Source organism: Orycteropus afer, unplaced genomic scaffold (genome assembly GCF_000298275.1).
Source record: "Orycteropus afer afer isolate SDZICR_OR568_19922 unplaced genomic scaffold, OryAfe1.0 scaffold00073, whole genome shotgun sequence".
NCBI classification, from domain to species: Eukaryota; Metazoa; Chordata; class Mammalia; order Tubulidentata; family Orycteropodidae; genus Orycteropus; species Orycteropus afer.
This window is the reverse complement of record NW_006921660.1, coordinates 4,790,035-4,794,809: the sequence shown is the minus strand read 5'-3', so window position 1 is coordinate 4,794,809 and position 4,775 is coordinate 4,790,035.

The window sequence follows — 4,775 nt, the reverse complement described above, 5'->3', positions numbered from 1 at the left end:
AGTTTGCAGTAAGTTGAATAGAAACCTAAAGCATACACTGACTAACTCTTCTTTCACTCTTTATTTGGGGGGTACAGTGTAGTAAATTACTTTGTGTGGCTTTTCTACCCATAAGTCTTTGTAAACTCCAAGGTGGGATTTGCTATGAGCAACTGAGGAGCTCCTGATTGCTGAAGGTGTCCACCTGGAGTATTTCTGTTGGGAGTGGCACAAAACAATGTTCTGGGAGGTGCCCACTCTCTCTCAGGTGCTTAGAGTTCTGATGCTATAATTGGCTAGTTTGACCACCCTGCGGGCTCTAAAGGAGACCTCCTGGAGGCAGAACTCTCTCTGACTGCTGGTTGAGGAAGACGTGCTGCTGAAAGAGACACGGGCTCCTGAGACACGTGTTGCTGGGAAAGAGAGGCAAGAGACACGCATTGCTGAGTGAGACACCGAGGGACCAGCACTGCTGGGAAAGAGACTGTGAGAGACTCTTGGCTGAGGGACGGTGGGCTGGGAGAGAGACTGAACGTTCTTCCTGAACTTGAGTTGTAGCCTGGTGCTTCCCTAATAAACCCCATAATCCATGAGTTCTGTGTGGCCACTGCGGTGAATTATTGAACCCAGAGGAGAGGTGGTGGGTGCTTTGGGAGGAATGGTTGGTGAAAGAGCTGGAGGGAGGCAGCATGTCTGGCCTTATAGGAATAGGCCTTGGGTTACTTCTGGTAATCCTGTCTTCCTCTTGTGAGATTAGAGGAGGTCAGAACATGTGGCCTCCTTGCCGTTTTTGCAGGGGGCAAAGGAGCAAAGGTGGGTGCAAAAACAATTTCTTAAATGTATGCATATATTCCATTGACATAGTTATTCCTGTGTCCCTTTGGGGCGTGTGTGTGTGTGTGTGTGTGTGTGTGTTTGTAAGGGTACTTTCCCACATGCAAAGTAAAGTAGGTTTTAAAATAGTTTCTTCAGGCTCAGTTGCAACTTTCTATAGGAAAATAAATGGGCAGATAATTTCACAGAACCTTTTTCTAAAGTTTCTCTATGGCCTTCAGTGTTGATGATATCTGAAGGAAGAAGGAATGTAGAACACTGTGAGTGTGGATAGCATTTTTTCGCCCCAGTGCTTCTGCCAGGAGATCGAAGCATGGCATCTCAGAGTCTTGGGCTCTGGGCACAGCTGAATCGCAGAATTTCCATTTTAGTGGAAATTCCATTTTGCATTTTGAGATTCAGTGACTGGAACTCATGAGCTGCTCCTCAGGAGTAAGATATGGCAGTGTGCTTCTGTAAAGATTACAGCCTAGGAAACTTTATGTGGCAGTTCTGTTCTGTCATATAGGGTCACTATGAGTCAGAATCAACTCTATGGCATGCAATGGCAATGGTTTCTTTAATATGTCAAAAATCGTAAAAGTAAAGTTAAAAAAAATTTAAGCCAAAACCCACTGCCATCAAGTAGATTCCAACTCACAGTGACCCCCATCGGGTGTCCGAGGTAATAAATCTTTACAGCAGTAGGTTGCCCTGTCTTCCTTCGGCAGAGTGGCTGGTGGGTTTGAACTGCCAACTTTCTGGTTAGCAATCAAATGTCTTAGGCACTGCACCACCAGAGCTCCTTAAAGATAAAAGCAAGTTATATTTAGAACTTTAGCCAAGTTTGTACATGGCATTCTGTGCTGAATTTGAAAATTAGTTTGGTAAAATGAGCTACCTATGGGATGGAGCTGATTATATCTGGATTTTGGTGTGCTCTATGATTAACTATGGATACCAAGAAGATAATGTATGTCAAGTTCAGCATTTATATAAAACCACTAGGATAATATCTCACTAGGAAATCTTTGCTGAGCCTCCAACCAACTGACTACAATGGCTGGCATTTTCACTGTTCTCACACTTACAAAAATAAAATCAAAAAGCATGAGGGGATACAGAAAGACATCTGGTAGTACAAATTGAAGACATTTATCAAAAAGGGTGGTTTTTAAGAACTACAAAAAGTTTGTTTCCTCCTATTATGCTTAAAAGTATAAATTAGTGGAAAGTATAACTATTGAAGTTGAGTTAATAACAGAAAGTTGAGATAAATATTTTTCTCTTATATTAAATAATAGCTTAACTTGTCAAATCATGTCTCAATATAATGATTATGCTAATTCACAGTAGATTCAGGTGTATATCACAATGGTAGAATTTGATAAAGAATGGGAATGATGCACTGAGGAAAAAAAGAATTTGTATGCCTACTTAAATCTATGAAAGAAATTATTTATACCTTTCCTTGGAGAGCTATAAGAAGCTCTGGTGGCATACTGCCTAAGGCATGTGACTTCTAACCAGAAGATTGGCAGTTCAAACCCACCAGCCACTCTGTGGAAGGAAGACTGGGCCATCTACTTCCGTAAAGATTTACCACCTCAGAAACCCAAAGAGGGTCACTGTGAGTCAGAATTGACTCAATGGCACTCAGTTTTTTTTTATCTTGGAGAGCTGTATTTGCTTGATGATGTGGAATATCCGCCATTGCATTAAATCTGGATATTATTATAATGATATTGTGTACAAAGAACAACCTTGAATTTCTTTTTATAGCTTGCCTTTACATTTTATTATAAAATAAATGGACTAAACCCATAAGCTACCCATGAAATTAATCACATCTTACTCTCTTTCAGTATCTGTAAATGTCTCTTTTGTTAGTATATTATTGTGACTCTCTAAGAAAAAAAGATTAATGACCTTCATAAAGTCATGCTGTTATGCAAAAGTTTAAAATGTAACATTAGATGTAACATGAATTATAGGTAGGAAAATTTATTCTAATTTTGGTTATTTATGTTGAAGTTTTTCTCTAAGCTGATACCTTTTTGCTCTGCTAATCAATAGCCCATTTTATCTTTTCATTTCTGTCAATCATTTTTCATTTATTATATGTTCTGAAAAAAGAAAATATTGTGTATAAATATTTATTACATTTGCCCAACTTTACAAAACGTTTGCTTACATGTATATTTAAAGAGCTCTGGTGGCATAATGGATAAAGCATTTGGCTGCTGAACAGAAGGTCAGTAGTTCAAACCCACCAGCCACTCCACAGAAGGAACATGGGGTAATCTACTCCTGTAAAGATTTATAGCCTCAGAAACCCAATGGGGGTTGCTGTGGATTGAAATTGACTGGATGGCAGTGAGTTTGTTTAAAATAGATAGATAGATAGATAGATAAATGCTTATTTATGGGCTTTTAAAAAAATCATTCCAAAGTCCATAGTAAAAAAGTTAGTGAGAATTATATGGACATAAAAGTGTGTATAGGTTGAAGTATATAAACCAAAACCAAATCAAACTCATTGCCATTAAGATGAATGAAGCATGTTTATTGTTGTTGTTATTAGGTGGCATTGAGTTGGCTCCGACTCATAGCAACCCTATCTACAACAGAACAAAACACTGCCAGTCCTGTGCCAAGCCTTGGAGTCTTGCTATGCTTGGGACCATCCTCACAGCCACTGTGTCAATCCGTCTTGTTGAGGGTCTTCCCCCTTTTCACTGATCCTCCACTTTACCAAGCATGATATCTATCTCTGGGGACTGGTCCCTTCTGATGACATGACCAAAGTAGGTGAGACAAAGTCTGGCCATTCTCATTTCTAAGGAGCATTCTGGCTGTTCTTCTTGTAAGACAGATTTGTTCATTCTTTTGGCAATCCAGGGTAATTTCAGAATTCTTCACCAACACCACAATTTAAAGGCATCATTCTTCTTTGGCCTTCTTTATTCGTTGTCCAGTTTTCACATGCATATTAGGTGACAGAAAATACCATAGCTTGGGTTAGGCACACCTTGATCTTCAAAGTGGTAACTTTGTTCTTTAACACTTTAAAGATGTCCCTTCCAGAAGATTTGCCCAGTGCAATAAGACATGTGATTTCTTGACTCCTGCTTCCATGGATGTTGATTGTGGATCCAAGTAAAATGAAATCCTTTACAACTTCATTCTTTTCTCCATAGTACATAATTGTTTTCATTTAGAACCTGTACATTAGACCAAGAGAGGGTTATTTGAATAGAAGAATAAGATACTGTGTTGTTTAAAATCAGGAAAAGTGTGGGTCAGGGTTGTATCCTTTCTCCATATTTATTAAATCTGTATGCTGAGGAAATAGTCCAAGAAGCTCATCCCTATGCAGAAGAAGGTTATGTCAAGTTTGGAGCAAGACTCATTAACAACCAGCGATATGCAGATGACACAATCATGTGCTGAAATCTAAGAGGACTTGAAGCATGTACTAATGAAGATCAAAGACTGAAGCCTTCAGTGTGTTTTAAACCTTAACATAAAGAAAACAAATATCCTCACTACTAGGCCAATGAGCAACATCTTGATAAATGGAGAAAATATTGAAATTGTTAAGGATTTCATTTTACTTGGATCCACAGTCAAAACCCATAGAAGCAGTAGTCAAGAAATCAAGTGACTTGTTGCATTAGGCAAATCTGCTGCAAAAGATATTTTTAAAGAGTGAAAGAAGGAAAGATACCACTTTGAGGACTAAGCTGTGCCTGACCTAAGCGATGGTATGTTCAGTTGCCTTATATGTATACAAAAGCTGGACAAAGGATAAGGAAGACTGAAGAATTGATACATTTGAGATATGGTGTTGGTGAAGAATATTGAATAGGCCATGGAATGCCAGAAGAATGAACATATCTGTCTTGGAAGAAGTGTAGCCAAATGTTCTTAGAAGTGAGCTTAGCAAAACTTTGTCTCATGTACTTTGTGCATATTATCAG